This window comes from Podarcis gaigeae, assembly GCF_964106915.1.
Source record: "Podarcis gaigeae genome assembly, chromosome: 2".
Taxonomy (NCBI): Eukaryota; Metazoa; Chordata; class Lepidosauria; order Squamata; family Lacertidae; genus Podarcis; species Podarcis gaigeae.
In genome coordinates this window covers 47,924,874-47,951,997 of record NC_139679.1, presented here as the reverse complement: position 1 = coordinate 47,951,997, position 27,124 = coordinate 47,924,874, and the positions used below count along the sequence as shown (strand labels likewise).

General features: G+C 40.8%; 1 long non-coding RNA gene across 1 annotated transcript in view; it reads left to right on the top strand.

Annotated features, from left to right (window-relative positions):
- Positions 1-21,644, top strand: part of LOC310835418 — a 143,733-nt gene extending 122,089 nt beyond the window's left edge. Inside the window, exon 3 of the long non-coding RNA XR_014559657.1 lies at positions 21,555-21,644. This is a non-coding gene — a long non-coding RNA (uncharacterized lncRNA). The remainder of the gene's footprint in view (positions 1-21,554) is intronic.
- The last annotated feature ends 5,480 nt before the right edge of the window (positions 21,645-27,124 follow it).

Sequence of the window (27,124 nt, the reverse complement as noted above, 5' to 3'; positions counted from 1 at the left end):
TGCACCATGTCATGTTTCAGCTGCAGGGTACAATTTACTTCAAGGGGGGCTCGCAAGTCTCTTAATAGCATCACTCCACATTCAAAGTAATAACTGAAAAGACATGGAGTGCAATTCAAAAGGGCATCGCTGTGACTAAGTCTCACTTGTGATACTGTAAATACTGGAACATTTTCTGAATGTGTGAAATATTAGATCAGTGTTGGATAGAATATTCTATTAATTGAAATTACACGTCCTTATATTTGTCCAAGCCTGTTTAAAAATGCAAAACATTTTGTACCATCAAGGTTATTCTGGGAGAGTTTCTGTGCACATTAAATTGAGGTTAAAATGGTTGGTAAGTGCAGGGTTATATAGTAATTGCACCACTGTTCCTGAAACCACAGATTGCATACATTTGCCAAGTCTTCAGAGAGATTTTTTAGTACAAATGAGAATTCATATGCATTCTCGCCTTAAATTAGAGCTATCTGAAGGAATGTAATAGCATTAGCATTTAGGACACTGGTGATAAAATCAACCATTGGTAGCAAATAATTATTACTGAACACCATGCCACTGTTGTCTTCACACAAGATTTGGCTTATCACCAGCTCTGCCCCAAACACATATATGAGCCCTCTCTTGCCAAAAATAAAGCTCATGGGGAAGAAGTAATGAAAGTGCTATCCTACTGACTCCTTTCTCCTCTCATTATCAAAGGAGGAAGGATGGATTGAGGAGAAGTTTGTGAAGGACAAATCAGTTATAAAATTCTACCATGGTATGCTAGCAGTTGCAGTCCATGTGGTGCAATCATAAATCATATTTTCTGCTGCCAGGTCTGATCTGACAGGACCAGAAGAACAAAGCGGCTGCAATCTCCTTTTTGGGAGCTGGCACATTTGCACATTCATGCTAAGCTATGATTTGGTGTAGAGTTGTGTGTGACTGTGGCTGTGGAATCCAACAAGTCAACTTCCTCTGTGGAGGCAGGAAACAGAAGTAGAAGATCCACATACTCATGCACACAAAATCATCTGCATAAAACTTTCAGGGGGAGGGGAATCACCCAAAGATTATTTTCTTTATGAAGAGAGCAAATGCTTGCAATTTCTCCCCCTCTGCTCCAATTTATCTTTACATACACGGCACAGACATATGTATTTGTCTTGAAACTTTGGTTGCTGTTTTAAAAAAATAGGGAGGGGGGAAATGCTACAATTCTTCCAAACATACATTACGAAAAGAAGAAAGCGGGGAGTAAACAGTCTATTACCAATACTTACTACAATTACAGTTTTTATTGTGACAACTGAAGTTTAACAAAAACATAGTTTAGCAAAGAAGAGAAAAAGAAGATTCTATCACAATTCAGACTGCTGGGTTTCATAACAGTAAGAATTTCTAGATTTTATCTGATGTCATTTTACTGCTATTAATTCAAGTTAAATTACCTTTAATACTGCTGCTCAAGCATTACAATATCAAGATTCACCACTGCGGTATTTTATAAATTCAAACTGTTGAAACTTTGTTGATTACTGCTGCTGATCTAGCATAGTTGATCCATAGGCAGGTGGTAATACTATTTTAAATATGCGGTTATATCCTGCCCTTTATGCTGCATACCCTCATCAACCACAATATGCTAGCATTTGCTATGGCACCTCATAAACAAAGGGGAAAAGTGCCCATGGCTGAATATAGATTTCTCTGCCTTATAGAGCAGCTATTCCCCATGTCTGTGTCATTGTTTCCATTCAGCTGAATTAAAAAGCAGAAGAGGATGGTGCTTTCAAGAAATGAAGAAGGAAGAGAGTGCGGTATCCACAGGCGGAGTCTGGCTCCGTGTAACTCACTGTGAGCATCTTAATTGACGGGCAAGCATGCCAAAGTTTCACAAGCACTAATTTGTTATGAAGCACGGGGTTTCACTTCCTTCAAATTAGAGATAATTGGAAAACATCATCTAGGAATCACATACTATTTACAGCCAGTAGCACCACAAATTAATGGACATGTTCAACTTTACCTTGTGAACGATTCTTGAATTATCATGAACTGAATGCTTAGAGAAGAACACCCAAATGCCATGGCTCCAATCCGAGGACATTTATGCCCCTAAAGCTGATCTGGACTGAAGTACCATTGAACAGAACAAGATTTACTCTCAGAGAAACAAGCCCTAGATTGCACTGTTTACCCTCTTGAAACAAATGGGGCCACTTAGTTGCAGCTAACTTCTTCCCCCGACCTCTCCCCATAGTCATTTTCCCCCTCCCCATAACAGAAATGAAGCGTAACTCAACGACTGCAGTCCTTTATACACTTACTTGAGAGTAAGTCCCATTGAGATTTACATGGCTTACTTCTGTATAGAAATAGACAGAATTGCTCCATTAGTCATCTTCAATGCACCAGACTCAATTATTTCTCTGGTAGGGCAAGTCAATGGATTAATCACCACCTGCCTCCCAGTTTAAAAAACACAAGGGCTTATATTCCCCCTCTTGCCACCTTTATGTAGCTTTAATTGAATTAGCAAGGAGGCCACATCCACACCATACAACTTCGATACTACTTTTAACAGCCACAGTTTTCCCTGAATAATTATGGCAGCTGTAATTTGTTAAGGGTTCTGTGAGGAGACCCCCTAGTCCCCTCGCAAAGCAGTTTAACAATAAAGCCCTCTTTACAGCGAACTCTGGGAATTATAGCCGTGGAATGGAAACAGGGGTTTCCTAACAACTCTCAGGACCCTTAACAAACTACAGCTCCCAGAATTCTTTGGGTGGCACTGTGGCTGTTAAAGTGGCATTATAGTGTTTTAAATGCATGGTGTGAATGTTGCCTTAGATTCCATACACTATACAGATTCCCATTTGCGGTTCCATCTTAACCCAGCCTCCTATCCCTACTGATATGACATGAAGTTTTATCATTAACCACAGGATAATCAGGAAGTAAGAACATGGGCTGATCTTGAAAGCAATAAAGTTACGGTAATTGAAATTGCCAGGATATTTGTTGAAAGAGACTGAGTTGCAATCGGGGGAACCAGGTCGTTCGGATGGGCACTGATGCGTAACATAACATTGTATAGTAGTATATTCAAGTGCTGTATGGAATAATTGAGGCAACACTTAAATTCCACAGTAGACAATCAGTTTTTTGTGGTGTATCCCCTGCCCTGCATATATCCCTATAAAGACAACAATTTAAAAAATTGGGATCTAAATTCAAAGCGCAGCCTAGAGTTGTTAATAAATTTCCACCCTCTTTCTCTCTAGCTTCTTTCCAGTGCATGTGTTCAGCTTGCAAGGAAGGGCAGTCAAAAATGAAATGAGATTTTTGCCACTATTCTCACCCTGCTAATTTGTTTTGAAATACAAAAGCCACATACACATGGGATGCTTAATATATAACAATGAAAAATAAATGACATACATTTTTCATAATGTTTTGGGAACCAGCATAATACCTAGCAGGGCCAACATTTATTTAAAGGAATAAATCTGTGGTGCCCCACTAGCAGATTATATCATCAAACAGAACAAGTTTAGACATAAAATAAAAAATGTAATTTAAAATCAAATAATGTGGCCATTATTTTAGAAATGGGAAGCAAACAAATATAAGGTCCAGAGGATAAATGGCTGAACTGAAATGAATTTGTTCAAGGTAAACAGACCAGATATGTAATAGTATGTATATGATTGACTGGGTGTACCAGTGAAGAAAAAATGAATATTGGCTTTAGCCGTTATAAGAGCTCCTATTTCTGCGTCTGGGATGATCTTACATTCCTGATACAATCCCTGTCCCCCAAAACCTGAAGTTTTCACATGTAGATAGAATCAGAAGACCCTGTTTTACAAACCTTGCATTAGAAACATTAATGCATTAATGCAAACTAATGTAATACAAAGCATTTTAAGAGTCAGTGTGTTTAAACACTGGGAGACGGTACTTTTGTTTTACGAGCACACACAACAAAACAAAATGAAATCAGCATACAATTTATTTCCTACTTGGGTGAATGTTTATGCACAAGCTATTGTTTAACAGCACAGGCTGAAAGCCAGCCAGCTGCAATGTATTTTTCTCAGCAGTTGATTTCACTCCATGGATGTGTGCACAGCACTTGATGCCTTTGGTGACAAATGTGTCTTACGCCCCACAGCCATGCATGGTCCCAGTGTAATTGGCATATACGTTACCCAACATGGTTTAACAATTTCTTTGTTAAATACCTTTTTCTCTGTGCCGATGTCTCTAAATTGAAATCAATGAAGAGAAGCACAAGGGCACCATATGAGTTCTTATGCTTGCAACAAGATGCACCAGGCATTCCAAATGATGCTAGAAGTTTATAAAATGTTTCTAGCTTATTATATGGGATGGTAAAAAAATGTAGAAATATGAACCACCAAAACCAAAATTCACAGTTCTATGGCAGTTATTTTACTTAGTGAGGGTATTAGATTGTTTCACAATAATCTACATATTTCTCCTCACAAAAACAACAGCCAAGCCTTGGTCAAATAATCACACAACCAAACCAAACTGGCTGTCTCTCATTAGGTGTTTGTAGAGAACAGAAATCGTTAAGGTCGTTGATGGCTGGTAAATACTTCAAGAAAATGGGATTTGGGTCACCTCCCACCGACCTAGTAGAAACATTTCTGTGAACTTGACTTAACAGCATAGAGATTTCAGACATCTGACATGAAACATCTTTAAATGTATTTCACGTGTCTGCTGTTGATTTGGGAGGATGCTATTTCAGAAGGACATGTGTAATGGGTATATGTCTATGGGGCTGTCCCTAATGGTCACTTGTCAAACACATTGAAGAGGGCATACCCTTAATGTAGTCTTTGCCCCAAGTGGGGAGAGTCCAAAACTGAAGGTCTGAAGGCAGGGGCGAGCAATGCACTTCCTTTTTGTTTTTCATGGCTGGACCATTTCTGATTAAGTTTGGACTGGTAGCAACAATTCCCCGCTGTAAGGTTGGTGGGCCCCTCCTCAGAGACTGATGGAATATGATGTATTCCCGAGCGCTCTGGAGGATTTTATAGTGAGAAAACTGATTATCCGTTCAAAGCTCTGGTCATACTACTCTGCATTTTCTTCTCCTCAGTCTGTGGTAACCAATGAATGTGGCACAAAGAAAAACATGTAACCTCCTGATGTCAGCCATATTGTGAAATGCTATTGGGGGGTGGGGTTGACAATGACATGTATGCGTGCCATTCATTTACTTATTTGCACTAGCTGTGAATTTCTGGCGTTGTCTTCTCTTTAAAAGGAATGTAGCTGCTACAGTTTGTAGGAATTTGGAAGCGTTCCCAGGCACTAATCTTAGTGATGCTGTCAAAGTTTGATGATCCTGATTCTCATCGTGACTCTGCTAAACCCACAATATTCTTAATGCATTTTGAGGCAATCTCCCAACATTCCTGGAAATTATATTTTTTTTCTGCATGCAAATGAAATGGAGAATATTGCAATTGTTTTGTAGTAGGCACACTACTGTGTTGAGCACAGGTTGGCACATGGTCATTCGCTGCTGAAACTTAACCGACTCTAAAATGTACATATATTTAATGGCTGAGCCATAGGCAGCTATCATTTGTCCCCAGCTACATCAGTACCCTTGTGAGAAAGGGAGAGCCCCCCCTGGTTTATCCTCCTGTCCCATGAACCTTTCACTGTCAGCTGGTGAAAGCATTTTTTTCTCCCAGACTACCTCTGCCAAACAGCCTGAAACTCTATTAGGTCTCTTCGAGAATATATCAGGGTAATGTGCAGTTTGACTTTTAGACATGGGGTGAGTGGAATAATAGGTCTGATGAACCAAAGTCAAAAGCTTGCTAAAAGCATAAGAAATGTTCTTAGGACAAAAAATGTTTTAAGATAGAGCTAGTTGCATGCAAACAAACCCACAGGATCAATAGAGTAGAGAAAATAAAACACATCACTGAAACTGTTTCTTAGCAGCTACAATTCTGCTTAAGTAAAGGTCTTACAGTTAGAATTCTTGAAATATTACTGTAAGTTGCAGCTCCCTCCAGCTAGCAATATTCCAGTGTCAACATGTTCTTTTGTGTTTTTTTACCCTGAGATCCACACCATCTAAAAAGTCATCCCAAGTAATAGGCTAATTATACCCTCTAGCTACCTTTGATCGTAACAAGTTCTCACTCCTGTCATCAACCATGTTGCAGCATTCTGCACTGGTCTTTCTCTGGCTTGATTCAGAGCCCAAAACTCCCCAGAATACCAAGCAGCCACTCTGGCTCCACTATGCCAGGAAGGATGCTTGGGAGCAATCATGTCAACTGCTCATTTCATCTCGCCAGTCCATAGCCAGACCAGAGCAATGGGTTTGTGTATGTGTGTCATTGTCAGCAGCAGTACATCAAGGCAACTGTTTTGTTTGGCTCTCAGTTCTGAATTTCTGAAGAAGGCACAGAAAAGGCAATATTTGGATTGGCCATGGTGATTTTACAAGGCATGGATGTGAAGACATCACAGTATAAATGAGCACAGATACTGAGACTCCCTGCTTTTGCAACCTTAATGTGAATATTCTGAACGGTGAGCTCTGCACGCCTTGAATGAAATAAGAGGGAAAAGTGGGAAGCTGAAATAAAGATCATAGAGTTCATGCCTAAATGATGATCTGATTCATGGTCACATTTACGTGTTCCAGAAGAAGCTGAAAATATACATCCCCTCTATATGTTGGTGCTTGGTTTCATGAATTCTAAGCAAAGATGCCTGTGTTGATGACAAAGCTGCTTGATTTTGCTTTCTTTCTGACTTAAATGTAGGCAAAATGTAAAATATTTGGTACTAAGTCTGACTACACTTTAAAGAGCTGATTCTACTAGTTGAACTAATACTATATGTGTGTGTGTGTGTGTGTGTGTGTGGTGCTGACTAGATTGACTTGACTGATCATAGCAAACTGAATTGTATTTTTGTAAGGCTCTTCAAGAGGCAGCCAAATAAATAGCTTTTTCCCTGCTGCATGGTTTGCTGTTTGCTTAAGCAAAAATCCAATTTCTAGAGAAGACTCCACGAGGGCTAAATTCCCTGCCATTTACAAGTGTCCCATTAGAGTAGCTTTCTATATGGAAATAACATTCCAAGACAAGGAGAGAAACACTAGGTCTGGGGTCCACTGTTCCTGATGTATTTTATTATTTCTTTTCCATTTGAAGAGTAGAGCTGTGTTCCCATGAGAAAGACACAAAAAAGGGGAGGGAGTAATGTTTGAATACAAATGTCTCAAGGAACTGAAGCATCTTTAAAAGTAAAATCTCTTTCTTGGTATGCATCAAGGACAAGGAGAAAACTGACAGCTTCAGACTCAAGCTGCCTCCTGTTAAAAGCTTTTTAAATTAGAGATTCAATGTAAAACTCCTGCTGGAAAAGCATACATGAGAGGTGCCGAGATCTGGACTTGATTACTGGTGCTTTCGTAGATGTAGTGCAATCATTTATTTGAAAACAAGTCCTTTAAAAATAAAATGTTGTGATGGTATGGCAGTTAGATGTTCATGGTTTAGCAGCAAAAAAGACACATACGTATGAGTTACCAATGTTATCGTGTGCCAAAAGCAAGTTAAATAACAACAGCTTCCCTTGAAAAAGAATGGATGTGCATTTAATTTAGAGCTAAGACAAGATGTATGTAACATCCAGTGTCTTCCATCATTGCATAATTAATACTGAAGAAACATGTTTTCACAAGTCTGTTGTGACTTTTTTTTAACAATGCTGTCTGCTTAACACTGCAAGTCGCACTTAATTGGATGTGCTTTTTAAAAACATGTAATTCTTTTTTTATATCTTTTCTTCTTTTATTTTCTGGAGGAGTAACTCTAAAGGCTTCTGGGAGCAATTAAAAGAAGGAGGAGGGGAAAAAAGTTCACAGCCCAAAGGCATCTCCTAGCCTAGAATTCTTAAATGGCATGTCCTTGCCAAACAGCCACCTGTAACAGAGGAAGTGGGCAAATGGGTCCTGTTACTTAAACGTGCAGCAGCATTCCCCCAGCTTCATTTTTCTTACAATGGATTTCTGGGCTAAGGATATTCATTCATGCAAAAAACGAAAAGCTCAGCATCAAAACCATTGCACCAGCAAGTGCATGAAGCCAAATTCATGGGCGGAGCAATCCAAAATGCTGGAGGGAGGGAGGGTTCCCATATTTCAAGAGATAAAATCTGGTCAAAAAAAGTTGTTGAGTTTTTTTAGGACAATCATATAATAATCCCGCCGCCAAGGCAGAACCACCCACACCAGAGCCAGAACCATCATCGCGTGTGCAGACACGGACACACACACACACACACACACACAAAACACACACACCAACAACCCCAAATCAAGGACATTTGCTTTAAATGTAAAATCCCCCCCTCCCGGATGGGTATGTCCGGAAATTCTCAGATGTATGGCAACCCTAATACCCAAGGCAGATGGACCACCTTTCCCCTCTTTTATTTTCAGTTCCACATACAAGTATTCTCTCTCTCTTAAACCCCTTTCCCCTCCCATAGACACTAGGTTGGGGAGGGGGCTAATTAAGCTAATTCCAGGACTGGCAATGTTTCTTCCTCATTCAGGAGAAATATTAGGATAATGGATGGGATGTGGATCCTTCCTCTCTCCACCTGCCCCCACAGTCTCACTGGGAAAGCATCCAATGACAGATCCCCCTCTCTGAGGGAAGATCTCTTTCACCACTCTCTGAGAGGGAGAACTATCAAGTCCTATAGTCCCTCAGATGCCAGCCTCAGATGCTGGGTGATTTCTAGAAAGCACTAAGGGTGGTTGAGCTGAAACTTAACATTGTGTTTAAGACTGTTTTGAATGCCTTCACCTACATTTTGGCATTGCAAAATACTGGAACGTGGCCTCTTTCTTGATGCTCCCCGTTATGTACCAGATCCAAGCAGCCTCTCCTGAATTCAGTGGTTCATCTCAAATGTTGCAAAGTGGCCTCCTTTATTCTCTTATTCACCACCCATTCTCACAACCATGTCAGCAGTTACACCATGAGATGACCCTTACTTGAGGTGTATCCATAAATGGTAGGTTCCTGAGTTTAGATTTATTTCATTAAAATAATTATATCCTACCCTTTGTCCCAAAGCTGCCCAAGGTGGCAAACATCAGAAAGATAAAACAATGCAAATTAAAATAATATAAAACATTTCAAAACAATTTATAAAGATGTAGAACACAAGGAAGCATTTAAACATGCCCTCACAGTTGCTAATTTCAAAGTGACCAGTATCTTTCAGCCATCAAAAGTATAGGAATACAGAAATGTTCTTAAATTTCTTCTGAAAGTCAACAACGACAAAGACAGGCACATCCCACGTGTGTGTGTGTGTGTGTGTGTGTGTGTGTGTGTGGGCTGGTTCCACAAATGTGCAATACCACTGAAAAGGCCCAGTCATGAGTCAACACTACCTGGGTAGCAGCCACCTCCAACAGGGCAACAGAGACTATGGTGTATTTAGGATATATTGTTTCATTTACATATATTTACATCCTGAGCACAGAATGGAAGGACTCATTATATTAGCACTTCAGGATATTGCTTTCTTATTAGGTGTTGGGGTTTTTGTGGGTTTTTTTGGAAGCTCCCAAAGGCTAAAGCTTTGGATCCAGCACACCAAGAATGGCAAGCCCCTCTCCCCAGAGGTTCCAGCTTACCCTAAAACCGCACATTCAAAAAACCTCAGCCTATTCTCTTTCCTAGGGTGACAAGGCCAGTTCAGCAGGTTCTTCTTTGAGATTCTAATACAGAATCACAGGTCTGGAAGGGATTCCTATCCAGACCAACTCACCAATCCCATAGCTATATGGTAATAGGAATGGGATGAAAGCAGGCATGGAGTGTAACGGCAAACCACACCAGCCCTCCTAATGTTTAAAGGAAGAGTTCCAATAGATGATTTAGTTTGTGGTTGTTTAGTCGTTTAGTCGTCTCCGACTCTTCGTGACCCCATGGACCAGAGCACGCCAGGGAGTTCTGTCTTCCACTGCCTCCCGCAGTTTGGTCAAACTCATGCTGGTAGCTTCGAGAACACTATCCAACCATCTCATCCTCTGACGTCCCCTTCTCCTTGTGCCCTCCATCTTTAGCTATCTCCAATAACCAGTGGTCTTTTTCTAGAAAAAGAGGTGCTGGAATTCACCTCCTTTGTTCTCTTATACAGTGGTACCTCGGGTTACATACGCTTCAGGTTACAGACTCTGCTAACCCAGAATAGTACCTCAGGTTAAGAACTTTGCTTCAGGATGAGAACATAAATTGTGCTCTGGCGGCACGGCGGCAGCAGGAGGCCCCATTAGCTAAAGTGGTGCTTCAGGTTAAGAACGGACATCCAGAACGAATTAAGTTCTTAACTCGAGGTACCACTGCAATGGCAATGGCACCCACTTGAGAGGCACCGGAACTGATTTCCGGTGAGTTCCAGCTGAAAACAAGCCTTGCCAATAACCCACAAGCTTAGGCAAACTAAAGTTTTTCAAAACTTAGAATTCTTGAAGCAGATTATTTTAAAATAGCATTTGGATATGTCATATGCCACTTACTGGCATATCCTGAAACTTATGCTTAAGGCAGTAATAATAAATAAAGCAGTGTGTTCACCTCATTCCAAATACTTCATTTTGTCAGAATTTTATAGTCAAAAGTTTAAACCTATTTTAAGAACCCTTGCAAATAGCCCTTTTCATGATGACTTTTTGGAAAGGATTAACAACGTTTTAAATATAGCTCAAATATGCACAATGTTTCAAGAACTGCCATTAAAACACAAGTGAGTGTTATCCAAACGGTATCAAGTCAACCATCATGCCCTTATTACTGAACTTTCTTGGCAAATATTATGAATTGGCTTCAGGTTGCTGCATACATACCCCATTTGTACTGCTTCTGCTCAATAACGCATTCAAACTGCCTGTGAGTATTATGAGATTTAATATCAGCTTGCTGCGGTTAAAGCAATAAGTAAGCTAACTTCTTTACAGTTAAATCTGGGCAGCAGTGACTTCCTAGTTATTAACCACCCAGTGCTATAAATTCAGCCTGAGCTATATATTAACTCACAGCTCCAGAAACAAGGAAGGAGTTCTTAGCATGCTTGTTTCTGTCAAGTCCAATGCTAGTGATTTTCTCAGGAGCAAAATGGATCGACTACAACAATGTGGTGTGTAGCATTCTTAACTTACACAATGGTATGAAACTGAAACAAACAGAATCATGTAGTTGCCGAAATGCTCTTTAAAATACAAAGATATATAAAGTAATTGTGTGTGTGTGTGTCCATTACTATTGCTTGGCTGACAGCAAGGCTTCTGTTAGCAGATCAATGAAGGAAGAGCAATTTCCAACCTTCCCCTCCGCATTCTTCCATACCTGCCTCCTCCATCTTCTCAGAAGTGTTCCCCAACCCTCTGAAGCAGATTTGGAGAGGGTATGAGGAGCTGTAAGGAGAAAGGGTACAGGTGGAAATTACTTGCGTGTCAAGACCCTGCAGCCACCCCCTCGTTAGAAATAACTCACACAAGGACACATTAGGTTTTTGGAGACAACTTTATTGAATTACAGAATGTGAACGGTATTGGCTTAGGCATTGATTGGACCGACTATATCTGACTCCTGCCCCTGTGCAGGAAGTCCGGTAAGGGTAAACCACCGGTAGGGAGAGCTCTGTCGATGCAAACCAACTCAAGCTCCCCTGGTGTTCCCATCGGGGTCGTGTCAAGGCCCTAGCCCCCAACTGGGCTTCAGACAAGATCAACACCCCCGGATTCCTTTAACGGAATACTCTTAAGCATGGAGGGGCAGGTGATGGCCATACCTCTCCTCCTCCACACAAGGTCAAACATTGCCTAACGGTAACTCTAACAAAGTTATGACGATTGCTACGAGGTAGGCGAAAACCAAGTGGCCAGTGCCAATTTGCCAAGTGGAAAAATCCCTACCAAGCCGCTCGGACAACGAAGACAACCAACCAAAGTCCATAGCAAGGCCATTGCCTAACCTGCAAAATAGGGGGGGGGACGGGTGATTGAGGAAGCGAGCCAAAGAGGAAGTCCTCTGGCTTGCTCCTCCATTTAAATGGCCCCGGCCATTTCCCCCGACCAGCGGATTGGCTGGCCGGGCTCTGACATGGCCGGGATCCCCCAGGCAATGGGGGACAAATCCCCCACCCCCGGTTCAGAGTGGGTGGCCACGCGGTCCACCACAACTCCTTCCCACTGGGAAGTGGAGTGGATTTGCCTCTTCATTCCACTGATGCTACACCCTTTGATACAACCGCTTTTCATCAGAATTAGAAAGAAAAGAAAAGCCATTCATGAAAGCAATCAAGACTAAGGGCTCATCCAGATTTCTGCTTGCCCAATGTCTAGAAAACACAGTTTTCCACTTCTCCCACCTTTCCCCCAGGAAAACTTGCTATGTAGTGCTGAAACAGAGCAAACGTCAATCCACGGAAAATCCAATTGACATTTGCTCAGTGGAGGTTCATGGGAGCAAATGAGTCCCGTGAATGCAGCAGAACTCAGATTCCCATAAGCAGTCTCTAGAGCAGAGCACAGATATAAGTGAGGGTGTGCCCAAGAAGAAATAAATGGTTTTGGGTTACAACAATCACAATATTGTGATACAATAATATCTACATACTGATTCACGTATACTGGCCATGCTTTAGCATCACTTCTACATGACACTGCCAGATGCTTCCCCCTCCCCTCAAAATTAGAGGTAATTCCAAAAGCAGGTTGCAATGCGACTCCCCACTGAGTGTGTCTGTCTTCTCTGAATAGGGACCATAATCTGTGCATACAAAGGCATGTAAGCACACTGTGATATTGTAGTAGATAAACTGCACAGCAGGTTGCTATACACCACATAAAAATCCTAAGTCCTCATTTCTGCAGTATGGGTGATACGGCAAGTTCTGTATTTGACCACAAATCTCCTTCATTTTTGCCAGTATATGTGGAATTGGAGAGGATCAATAAAGGGAAAATCTCTCCACCCAGTTTTTTGACACCTGCCCTCAAGGTTACCGTTGACAAAATCCCACTGAGTGTAGGCAAAGCCTTGAGACCAACAATTGGTAAATGCTTTGGGATGCATAGCATGCTGCCAGTGCATCTATCCAACCGTGTAGAAAATCCACAGGATATAAAAGAAAGCCAGCTAGGTGCACGCTGGCCTGCTATTTTAAAACAGGTCCGCAGTACTTTTCTCACACAGTGCAGTTTGCCATTGAACTATAAATTGCCTTTTCCTCAGTCACTCTCCAATATATTATATATAGTATAAGAAGGCGTAATAATTTATACAGGAGAAGCAAGGAACCAGGTGGTAATGTGGAGCTTGTTTCATTTTAACCAAAATGTGAGTATATAATATTTTCAAAGACCCCAACCGCTACTTTTTAATCTGCCCCCTCCCCCCTCCAGCTGTTGACTGGAAGATTTTCACAACTGTGGATTGAGAGAATTGCTTCAGACATTACGTTTTTAAAAGGCTGATGCTCAAAAGCATTTAACAAAGTGTAAGGTGTGCAAGAACACACATAAATATATGTCAGCATTCAGTTTCCACATTTGTGTGAAACCTAAAGAAATGAAAAGATCTGTATGTTTCTGAATTCTTTACTTGCTTAATAAAGTAAAAAAAAGGGGGGAGAGATGTCAATGCACATCATATTTTAAATAAGATTCCAATTTCTTGCTATGATTAATGTGGATCCGATGGAACTTTTTTTTAACAGCTTTACCAAGCTGTTTATGGTCTGGCATGCTGCCACAGAGTGATCTATAACCCCACACCTCACTATTATGCAAATATCCATTTGGCAAGGAGACCTGAGACTTCAGAATTTCTCTAAGGACAATCATATCTTTCAAACTCCTTAAACCAAATTATATTTGACATTTAATTTTAACCCACTTATCCTGAAAAATAACTTTTAAAACCCCTCCTGTGTAAAGCTGTTAATGCAGCAAGTACATTTTATTTTAATTTTCTCTCCCCCACCACACCGCCATTTTGCCGTCCACAGTTGCTGTCAGTTAAGTTAATTCAGTGGTGAAAAGTATATGTTTTTATTGTACTATTGAGAACATTTAAGTTAAATGTTAATTCTATATAAAGTAAGTCAAAATGTAAAAACACAGGAAAATTCAAGTCCAGGTTTATTTTAAAATCAAAATATGACTGAAAAGAGCATATCATAAGCCATATGTTGTATGGAAAAGTAGTGCTTCCAAAAAGGTTGATTTTAAAACCTCGAGTATAGATGCTGGTCATTGAAAGCAGGAAAGGTCAATATATAAAGTATTATTTTATTAAAGGAACACAGGGTGCTGTAACAATTCTAGAGAACATAGGATGTAATCAGCTCCAGCTTCTCTCATTTCACCATAAGGTCCCCCAAATTCTCTCTTTTACACAGTGGTTAAATTATAGGACCTCCATCTTCCTTTGTTGGTGCTTAGCCTACTTGGTTCATGCTTATTTACAAGAATCCCTGAAGCACTTTTAAGATACAGGGTAGACCTACTTGGTCAATTCTATCCCTCAGAGAAGAAGAAGAAGAAGAGTTTGGATTTGATATCCCGCTTTATCCCTACCCTAAGGAGTCTCCTAACAACCTCTGTTTCCCTTCCTCCCCCACAACAAACACTCTGTGAGGTGAGTGAGGCTGAGAGACTTCAGAGAAGTGTGACTGGCCCAAGTTCACCCAGCAGCTGCATGTGGAGGAGCAGGGAAGCGAACCCGGTTCACCAGATTACGAGTCCACCACTCTTAACCACTACACCACACTGGCTCATAAGTACAATCCTCTGATGGGAAGAGATGATGTTGCCCAGGCTTGCCATCTTCCATGAGCTGGGTAGATCTCAAGTGGGGAACCCACTCTACACATTAATGCTCCCCATGTGATTGAGATCCCGGCACAATCGGGATTCTAAATAAGGGGCGGGGAACCACTTTTAGCCTGGACACCATCTGGGGGTGCTGGAGGGTCCTGGCAATCAAGAAGCATTATCAGAGGTCCAGGACAGATTCCAGCCAGGCAAAAACACGTGAGGTGTGAAGCAGGGGACACTGATGGGTGTGGCCTGGGAAAGAGTTCCAAGGGGCAGAGAAAGAAGCATTTTGGCTCTGGGCCTGATGCTCTCCATCCCTGTTGTAAATCATATGGGGAGTCTACATGCACAGAGCAGGTCCCACATTTCAGGCCTTCTCCATTTGATGCATGGAAAACAGCAGGGCTGGGCAATGGGGTTGCAAGAAAGGGGGCACAGCCAGTGAATGTGGCCCTACTTGCCCTCATCATAAGGTGAAGGTGAGCACCTATACAAGGCTGCAGCCTAATGTCCTTGACACCAATGAAAAGCAATGTGGTATTTTGCTTGATGTGGACCAAATTGTATTAGACTAAAAACCCTTTCCACCTATTTTTCCTGAATGCATCATCTACACTCAGTCAGGGTTTCTTCCTATGACCATCATGGCCCCTAAGAAAAATGGCTTTTGATGCACTACTGAAAACCAACCTAAATGGTAACAAATACCCATGAGGGCTGAATTTGGACATGCACATGATAACTTTGTCTCTTCCAGTGCTTTTTTTCTAGAAAAATAAGTGCTCACCATGAAGTTGTTACAGCAAGTGCCACATTTTCTAACTATAACAACAACAAAGAGGTGCTGGTACTGTGTACCCTTGAGTACCCCTTGGGAGAAAAGCACTGGTCTCCTCCCTAGGCCATATGTGATTATTCATCAGAAGCACCTTGATATGTGGCAAGGCTCACAAGTTATACACTCTCAAGGACCAGAATAGACATATGGAGCAATCCTGTGCATGTGATTAAGAACGTGGTTCCCAGAAGGGATAGGAGCGCATGGGGGAACAGATTTAAACCTGTCCATCGCCACACCTTACTGTGCTATGTGGATTTTACAAAGTCTCTGCCCAGCTGGCTGTAATGCCAGACAGGTAGGAAACTACTTAAATCTTTGGAGCACAGATAGGTTAGGCAGAGGACAAGCAGTAGCATTGCAACGGGGGTGGGGGGCGGTGCGCCCTGGGTGCCATGTCTGCGGGGGTGACAAGAAGGCACCCCGTGGGGGCTCGCGGCGGCATGAGCAGCCATCATGCCACTGCAGCTGCATGTGGAGGATCCTCCGTTTGTGGGCAGAGGATCCCGGCACCGTCCATACAGCAATGGAGCGACAGCGCCCGCAAACCGCTATGTACAGCACATGTGCAACACCGCTACGTATGGTGCATGCTTCGTATGCAGCGACGTCACACATGCGCCCTATGTAGCAACGCCCCGCCCTGTCCCGGGTGTCATGGCACCTTCGTTCGTCCCTGTGGACAAGGCTGGATTTGTCTCTCTTTCCTCATGGGCTCCTGTTTACGTAATGAACATCTTTCCCTACCCTACTTTATCAATGAGTAGAGCAGGACTGCGCTTCTGATTGCCCCATGGATCTAGTTTGGCCTGAGTCATTATTCTTAAGAACAATTAAAAGGCCCTATGTTCATGCCTAAGCAAGAAATCCTTTTGCTTCAAATGTGAAAAACCCAAAGGGGGGAAAAACACCACATACCATCATGCCACTTTGATATACATTGGTGCTAGTTATTATAAGAGTATTATAAAACAAGCACAATGATTCACTTTTAAATGCATGGATTTAATAATCTTTGAATATATCAAGAGCATGCTTGTGAACCTACATAAACATTGCTAACCTGCTGCTGAAACGCTGCATATGCCTGCGCACTTGCATTTAATATGCTGCTTATGCAGGTATAAATGTGTTCAGGAAACAGAGACCTCTCCAGGCCCTGTAGGGAATAGCAGAGTTTGGTGTTATGTTTGCATCAGATCTTATTAATCACATATATAAAACAGTCCTTCACCAGGTTCCCGGCAACAGACCTGAGTACCTTGCAGCTTATATAAACTTAAGATGGCAGGGCCAAGCCTAGTTTTGCAAAAACCTTTTGCAGCTGGAAGTGGATATGAAGCTTGCATCCAAGGGAAATGTCAAGATTTCAAATTAGCCTTCTTTTCAAGTCAGAAAAAAAAGCCAGAAAGAAAATAATTCATGTATTCATGATAACCTTTTCAGTAACCTATCATATCCACTTTAGCTCTTTATCTGAGTTGCTCCCTTTTTTGATAGATGCTTGTGACCCAGAATCAATCCACCCACCCACCCACCCATCCAACACTGAGTGATGTTGTGTCATGAACCTCAAATAGTGTAGGATATTTTGTAAGGATCACAGTGCCTTACAGGTATCAGCAAAGGCTTGGAAACAGTAGTCGAAAACCCTTAAGCAATCAAAGACTGTGGAGGGAAACGTTTGGTTTTGTACATTGATGTTTTTGCTGCTCTGCTTAAGCCGAGGCAACGTGCTCCCTTTGTAACTGCAATATTTTCGGTTAATTCTACTACTGTCCTTGAGACACCTTGCAAACATACACTTCTAGTTATATCGTTAAATACGCATTGCTTACAATGAGCATCTTCACAATGATGCATCCTTTTAAATAATATAATACTTTTGTTCAACCACCTTAGGCAATGCTATTGTAAGCTTCAGCTGGTAGAAGATGTTGCAGCCCAGCTGCTGTTAAATGTTAGTTATTGAGTAATTAGTTTGTCACCGCTTTCAATCCATGGGTAACACTGGGGAGGGGAGAGAGCACTAAGAACACAGAATGCATTTTGAGGGGGCAATATTTGTCCTGAGATGATTTCTAAAAAATAATTGTGCTTCTCACATTGATGTCTGCTCTTCTACACATGCTGGGATGTGTCCAAAAATGTCCCTAGAAACTGAGATCCACTAGAGCCATGGTTCTTAACGTGGGTCACACACCCCACATGGGGGCAATTTGATTTTTAAGGGGGGCAATTCGAGAATGAGTTATTAACAGTTAATGGCATTTAGGCTCCATGTGAATAGGAGTTCACTTTTTGAATAATAATAATTATATGTCACGGGGGGGTCAGGATTTTAGAGATGCTTAGGTGGGACATGGCCAAATAAAGATTGGGAACCACTGCACTATAGACTCCTGCTGGAAGAAAAAGGGAGGGCAGGCTATTCTTGCCAACTGCCCCTGCAAAATCATCATACCATCTCCCACACTGTTCTAGTTAGTTACCAAACTTTCTGGAACTATCCTCCTGGAATTTTTTGGAAAGAAGGTTTTTTGTGGTAATAGTTCCACCTTGGATGCATGGAACTATTTCCATAGCTGTTTGGATTAAATGTGTGTGTCCCCCTGCCATTTCACACTGATTTGATGACTGAAAAATGCTGCTAGCAGAAGCAATAGCGAACCAATTCCTATTTCAAATATCTCTGCCCTGAACTTGCAGTAGATGGCTTTCATTAACTCAGTATTCACACTGTGTCACTGTGCACAACACATCCACCCTTGAGCTAAACTGACAGGGCTGCTTGTTGTTAAGTATTATGAAAGACAGAGACTCTTTGGGTAGGTGGTTCCCATATACGTTCAGGAGATAGGCAAGTTACCCTTTATAGCTAAGGTCACACTCACTCTGAAGGAGCAGTTACGGAGATTGGGGTTACTCCTGAATACATCTCTGTCATGAGAGGCTCAAGTGTCCTAAAAATGCATTTTACTACCTCTGTCTGATTCTCCAGCTAGGGTCTTTCCTGGACAGGGAGAGCCAGACCACTGTAGTCAATGTGCTGGTAACGTTGAGGTTGGATTCCTGTAATGTTCTCAGTGAGAGGCTGTCCTTGGGCTTGGATACCAGACTGCTGATGAGGGAACATGGCTGAGAACATCTGCACTGGCAGTCCATCCACTATTGAGCCAGGTTCAGGTCCTTGTATTAATTTACAAAGACCTGAACAACTTAGGTACCAGGTATCACCTGAATCTTTATATCCCAACTTGATCATCAAGATCTTCTACCAAAAACTTTAATGCTACCAAGTGTATGCAGGCAATTAAGATCTTTCTGCAATAGATAGCTGATGATCTCCGATGTTTCCAAGGTTTTTGTTCTGTAAATGTATGGTTGTAAACTGCTTTGCTTTTTTATGAAACAGTGATACCCAAACATTTTTATAAATAAAAGAAATATAAATGGCTATGATGAATGGGAAATACTTTGGAACTCTAATACTGTCGTACCTCAAGTTACAGACTACAAGTTACAGACGCTTCAGGTTACAGACTCCGCTAACCCAGAAATAGTACCTCGAGTTAAGAACTTTGCTTCAGGATGAGAACAGAAATTGTGCGGCGGTGGCCTGACGGCAGCAGGAGACCCCATTAGCTAAAGTGGTACTTCAGGTTAAGAACAGTTTTAGGTTAAGAACAGACCTCCGGAACAAATTAAGTTCTTAACCCGAGGTACCACTGTATAGGAACATCACCTCTTCATCTCAAAAGCCTTATTGGTTTTGTTATCACTCCTTATGAATGCTTGCAAAATCCAGATGGCATAGGCTCCCATTCTGTAGCAAACAAATATTGTGTGTGTGTGTGTGTGAGAGAGAGAGAGAGAGAGAGAGAGAGAGAGAGAGAGAGAAATGAATGGCAGGTGGGAGCCTTTGTTCCCAGACAGACATGTAGACTGGGAGAGTATCCTAGCTCACAGGCAGGGAGGGAGGCTGGCTGCAGAAGTTAAAATCACACTTCTGAGTATGCTCAGAACTGTTGCGAACAATTTTGCATATGGATTGACCCACTGGATAGCATATAAAAACAAAAAAGGAGTCAATGAATTAAAAAATACACAGGTGAAAGAAGAAGTGATGTGACTGGAATATGCTGTCCTGATGCTAATTCCAAATATTAAACTGCATGATAAGCCCATCATTAGAGCTAAGCAAATAATTCACAGTGAATAATTTATTCAACAAACTCCGCTTCTTTTTTTCCTGTATACACAATGTCCGTGAGTAGATTGCAATTTCCCTGAATTTATTCATGATTCACTTTTACGCAAATGCTTGTGAATCTGTTTTTTTTAACTCAAGGGCTGTCCATGAGCAAGTCTGAGTATTATGAATTGGAGTGTTGCCAGTTACGAAGGGAGATACTAACTGGACTTATTTCTTCTAGTTTTCAATTAAAGTAATTTGCATTTAAAAATACAAACTAAACTTAGAAGCAACTAATTAGACTGGGAATCCTACTTAACTCAGGTGCTTCATTTAGGTTGCTGTACTTAACATTAGGCACCCAAAATATAAGGGTTATTATTGTTTTATTTTTGTTTAGCTAATTCACCATCTCATAGAACCTCCTAGTGGTGCACCAATAAAACTGCGAGCACATTTAGAAAGCTAAGCAGCATCTGGTAGAGTTTCAAATTGCATGGGAGACTGCATGTAGAGATTCCTGGATTGCTGGGGTTTGGATTAGATGACACTTGGGGTGCCTTTCAACTCTATGATTCTGTAAGTCTACCAGCGTTTGAGCCTAAATTCTTACTTGTTTGGGAAGGCATGGGTAATTGTAACCTATGTAGAAAAAAAATTTTCTGGAACATTTACTACCTTCTGTCAGCTTCTAGAGAGGAATGAATCCTAGAATCCTAGAACTGTAGAGTGTGAAGGAACCCCCAAGTCCAACCTCTGGCAATTGGAATTGTCACTCAAAAGCAATTACCAAGTCTGTTTCCTTGTTCAGATCCACCTGAAGTCAAAGAACCTGGTAGAGATAGATAGCTCAGATGCTTAGAGTGTGGTCTGATGACACCAAGGTTGCAGGTTCAATCCCTGTATGGAACAGCTGCATATTCCTGCACTGTAGAGGGTTGGACTATATCAGCCTTTCTCAACCTGTGGGTCCCCAGATGTTGTTGAACTACAACTCCCATCACCCCTAGCTAGCAAGGCCAGAGCTCAGAGATGATGGGAGCTGTAGTCCAACAATATCTAGGTACCCACAGGTTGAGAACTGCTGGACTAGATGATTCTAGAAGTCCCTTATAACTCAGTTCTCTGAGTTCTATGACTCAAATGTTCATCTAGCAAAGACCAAGTTATATTAAGCAATAAGACAGCAATATGTCCTCCAACATTACTACTGGAATGATCTGGAATGATCCTTATATTGGTTTCTTTATATCTAAAGCTGGCAGACGGTAAGATGCGTAGGGATTCAATGGAGATCTCTCTTTCTCTCTCTGTTGTAGGTCATGTACTGTACATGCCAAAGGCAAGTTTTAAAAGGAGGAGGTAGCAGGTACACCATCTGCCTGAGATATTGGAGAGCAGATGGTAGAGTAGATGACACTGCGTTAGATGGACCAAAGATACAAGGCAGCTTCCTATATTAATCTAAATGTCCTAGAAGGTGAATTGTGTACTTTTTTTAAAAAAAAGGTCTGTCTTTTACATTTCTGATTTAAATGATTTTTATTCTTCTTGTTGAGTTGTGTCTACTGATGTCCAATGATTGAATACTTTTTATTATTATTATTCAGCAGACTTTCATCAACAGAATAAGGAAGAAAGGCATTTTTTCATATAGTCAGCCTCATCCCTGAATCTCCATCACCTAATCCTCTATAGACAGTTGTAGGAACCTTCATAACACAGCAAGGATGGTGGTTCAAGCCTTGCTCCCTCTGCTGAATCAAGAAGCCTTCTATTGTGGACAAACAATATGTCAGATATAATCCATTAGGCTCATCAATGCTTTCTTTCTTTCTTTCTTTCTTTCTTTCTTTCTTTCTTTCTGTTTAAGAAATTACTTTCACAACTATTTTTAAAGTACCAAAAATTATAATGAAAATTGCTTCAAATGTTACAAATGTGGAATTACATTTTAGTCCCTAATGTGTGAAAAGATTCCAATTCTCTTCTTTAATTGATTTCTTCAAATATTTAATACTGCAAATTTGGCACACCTATGCTGATTAACTTTGTCCAACCCAAATTGGATCTTATAGATTCTATTCAGAGATTATTCAAATTTCAACTCAAGTCAAGCCCACATTACCTAGTTTCGCAGTACTTGTTGCATCTTTTAAACTAATCTAACATTTATATATTTTCATATATATTCCTAACCTTATTTTTCAGAAGCCAGAAGAAGAAAACCTTTTCAACACTCTGCAGCATCACATCTATGAATGATGCATAAATCATTTAACACTTATTTTCAGGGTATATTATCTCCTGCCAACTCATTTATTCTCATGCTGATAATCTTGCCTTAAAAGTCTAGTGTTCTGAGGTACTAAAGCATTTCTGGAAGCAATCACATTTGTGGTAATTAGTCAGCTGAATAGTCATGAGGAATGGGATACACTTCTTCATCCTGTCAATTCAGAGCTCCAAATTGTTACCACAAACAGATACCTTATCTCACTCTTGTTGGATGCCATAAATATGAATTTAGAAAGATAATCTTTAGCTACTATTTCCTATAAACTGCTTCACTGGGTTGAACACCACTACTAATGTATAACAGACACAACTAAACACATAATTAAACATATACAGAATGAGTCATATACCGAGTAGTTACATTGATTTCAATGGGTCAGATATAGTATGACTAAGAGTGGATATCTATCAAGGCTTATATCATGATTTCCACTCCCACCAGCAGAAAACGCAATTGGGGACTTTCCCCTGATTCTCCCTCCCACAAACAACAACACATGTTTCAGGAGACTGGGGGTTCTTCTGGCTCAGTGGGGAGGTGTAGCACTGGGGACTTCAGGATGAATTGACAAAATATAAACCACCAAGTGGCACTCAAGCAATAAAAAGAACAATTTTCTTGCGGCATAAGGTTTCATAGACCACTTCATCAGATGCATGAAGGATTTGCTTAAACTGGCAGACATATAGACATATGGTGAGGGCAAGGGACTGGAAAGAAGTGAGGTAAGAGCAAAATGAATCGCAGAATTGTATTAATGCTGTCCTGTACAGAACCTGCAACACTGGTGTTATTAGCACCACACCAGCCAACAGAGCTATCACTAAAGATAGTGACATCTACACAAAAGCAAAGCAACTACAGTGTCAATGTGATGTAGGTGTCAAAACTAACATCATGGCATTAATAACCTAAATCAGAATCACAATCACTCAAATAAGAAATCTGAGTAAACTTAATTTGGTTCCAACATGATACATATTACTGACCCAGCTTTTATTATCTGTAAAGGGACGACTACATGTTTGTTAATGGGTTAGGGAACACTGTGCCCTGCAACCCCCACTTCATTCACCCCTGTTCCAAGAATGGATCAATCATTATCCTCCAAATTTGTTGAGGAACTGAGTTATACATCACATAGAAATACAAGCAGCAAGGGCCATAAATTTTCCAGGAGTTTGAACCATTTATATGCCCTGCAGCATGAACTATGACCTTCTCTTGTATAAGACCATCTACAAAATGTTCCAAGTAAATCAGGTGCAGAAGAAATATGATTACTGGGCAATCAAATGTTAACCTCCAAGCTTGGAATCAGAAAACTATTTTTGATCCTGAAATCATGATCAGTCGGCACATTTAAATCAGGGTATGAATCTGTTTAAACCAATGTGTGTTATCTATACATTTTATAAATTGTAGGGATCTTGTTTAAAAACTAATTTGGTGAGAAATCTTATTTGTGCCCAAAAAAATTACACAACCAAGCTGTTGATGAAAACAAACTCCCAGTTTGAAAGAACGTTACTATAGTAGCTGCAATCATCATAGTCTAAAATCCACAAATGTTTTATGTTACTAGAAGAGGGCAATGCATTATATTCTCTGCAGGGATATAGCCACATTTCAGCTTCCTCCACCCACTCAACACTATGGCTCAGGAGCACTACTGCAGCCAGCTGGGGAGAGGTAAAACACAGGAACACCAGGGTATGCACATGTATGTCAGTATCAATGGACACACCACTGAGATTCATAAGCCCGTGTCATTCCTCCTTTATCCTCTTTGGCCTTTTGGGCATCTGACCAGCCCACACTCTATTGCAGTGCAGAATTACAGCTGCTTTGGGGTCTTGTAGGAATTGTTTGCTTGTCCACAAATTGGCCAAGTTGGGCAGGAGCTTTTGTGTGTGCATGTCTCCTCTGCACTGGAAGCTGAAGGCCAGTAAGAACGTAGGGGTGGCTGTTGTTAAATAGGTTAATTAGTCACATTGTCTGAAAGGAAAGTGCACCTTTGAAGGTGAGGGGCACGTATCTCTGGGTTCGGTGGCCTTAGCCTCAATAACATCCCATATCCAAGCTAACTGACCACACCAACCCAGTAAGTAGGTAGGTTGGGCAGGAAGGCCTCCCTACTCACTAGAAGACAAGGCTCAGACCTTGGGGTTATGGATAACCAGACACCTTACCATGGACAGCACTGGGCTCATGGCCACAACAAAGATTAACTTCCTGCACTTCTCATTACTCCCAGCAGATGTTATTAATAAAAGCTGGTCCCAAGTCTTATAGGTCCAGTCACAAAATGGCCTGCAAAGAAAGATGTTGCACTATGCCTAGTATTGCATTGTAAAAGTGTTTGACGCAGTTCACCAGACACCAATCCAAGGGGCAGGCGGAGGTTGACCACTGAAGATTGATGCAAAAATGCATTTTTTCTTAGGGATGCATCAGTTGGATGAAACAACTGCAAACATTCCTAAGTATGTTTTTATTCTTTGTATCTCACATTGTTGTTTTATTGCTATGGCCAATGGCTGACACAAATAAAGGTTCATTCAGTCCTGAGTATGACTGATTATCTGGATCGATGGCGGTCTGGGTTCATCAACAATTCTTTCCTTGGGTAAAATGGGTCTTAAGGCTGGTACTGTTAGGAACGATACTGGTTACTTCTGTCTTAATTGGAAGTGTGTGTTTCAAACAATCCTCGTGCATCTTCTTTTTACCAGGCCTTACAATACCTGTATAGACATCCATCTTTTTCAATTTAATGGAATATGCATGAATAGGTCCATTTGTATTTCTCTGCACATCAAAGACTTGCTTACCAAACAAGCTAATCAATTTATCAGACCTTTTTAATTAGTAAGATGAATGTGACTAGTCTGGCTGTGCACTTGTTTTATCAATTATGTGACATTAGTGGCAATACAACATGACACTGATATTGAAATTACAACATTAACCAGCTATACAAACGAAAACCTAGTCCTTAGAAATTCTCATACTAACTGAATATTACTCACAGAGAACTGGGAAAATGATACTAGCAAATTGCAACAATAACATTTTCAGTAACAATGGAAAGATAGATGGGGACTTCAAAAATATAAAACTGAATGTAAAATATTCCTGCATTTATGAAATAATAAAAAGCACACAGTTTTTTTTATCAACGTTGATAGTGTTCACACTAAATCAAACATGACAGTGGAAGTTGTATTTTACTGACATGCTCTCTGTTAATGTGCAAAAGATAGCTCAGTTGGTAGAGCATGAGACTTTTAATTTCAGGGTCTTGGGTTTGAGCCCCTAGTTGGGCAAAAAGGTTCCTGCATTGCAGGGGGCTAGACTGGATGACCCTCATGGTTTTCTCCAGCTCTATGATTCTGTGATTATATCTCTTGCTTTTATATGATGATACCACAAGGTTTGTAGGGAGAGGGTTGGGTGATTTACTTTTTGTTGTGGTGGATACTGCAATGTTCCTGTTTTAAAATCCAAGAATTACAAAAAGTTTTTGACCATTGCTAGCTTCACATAATAAAATACGAAGTTTTGGGCCAAGGGTTGTTTAAGCTTCCCTGCCTTGCAGGGAAGCAGCTGAAAAGTCCTGCTGAAATATAATGCTGATAGGATCTGTCACAGAGTGTTGACAAACACAGATACCATGAGAAAAGTGGAAGGTTTAGTTAACAACGGAAAAACCCTCACACATGTGATAGGGACAAGAGGAGCAAAATGCTATATATTTTTTTTGAAATAGCAAAAGTGAATGAGCAAGGTGGGGTGGGGAAGAACAACAGGGTGATGGAGTGGCCAGTCCAGTGCAGAGGGAACATCTTGCCGAGGATCCTCTCAAACCTGGCAGCACCATTGTTTACGAGCCTCCTTCAGCTGAAAATTAAGCTAATCTGTGCACAGGTAAGTGCCAAGGTATGTCTTCCCTCCCAGTTTGTAAGGGCGTTTTTAAAAAATAATAATAAAAAAATCAGTTGGTCTAGTATGCATGCCTAGCTAGCAATATTCTGAGGGGAATTTAAACTGGTAGCTTGTAATCCAAGAGGGCAACAGCCCATTTGCAATTACTCCCATATACAACACAAATGCAGAGAATTTGCAAATGCAGCCAGCATTCTGAAATATTTAAAATGTGCATATCAGTGCACATTTAATATCAATGAGATAAACTGGCAGGCTCCACCATTCCCCCCCCCCTTTGCAAACACCACATTTTTATCAATGACCTATAGCTAGTTGTTCCGCCTCTTGGTGTTGACAGTATAGTACCCTTTGGGATAAGATCATTTTTCCATGATGATAATAATAGCAATAAAACTAATAATAATACTAAAAGAAATGTGTATTAAGAACCAAGCTTGTAAGCAACTTATCCAGATGGCTTAACTAATGAGTTTTATAAAAAGCTTCTCTAGTCCTTGGTGAACCCTTATATTAGCTAGCTTCGAGGGCTTTATATAATAATTATTTCATTACCGGTCTGGCTCTCTATACAAACAGCTTAGCTGTTTAACCAAACAAAGAGTCAAAGATGCTGAAGTGGCAATGTAGGCTTGGCATTTATCAAGTGAAATCTATAAAGGAGGAAGAACATTAATATTTTGATCAGCGCCCTAGCATTTCACCCGCAACTGACATCCTCCAAAGCAGTATGTGAAAATCATGCCAAATATATTAAATTCATTAGTTGGTTTATACGCTGATTTTCAGCCAAGAGGGGCTCCCCAAGTGGCTTGCAACAATTAAAACCCGACCACAAAGATACCAGAGGTATTTGGATATATGTACATGTCTCCTCCCACTCGACATTTACTAATCACAGTACATGACAAACAGCAACCAGTAACCGTCTCT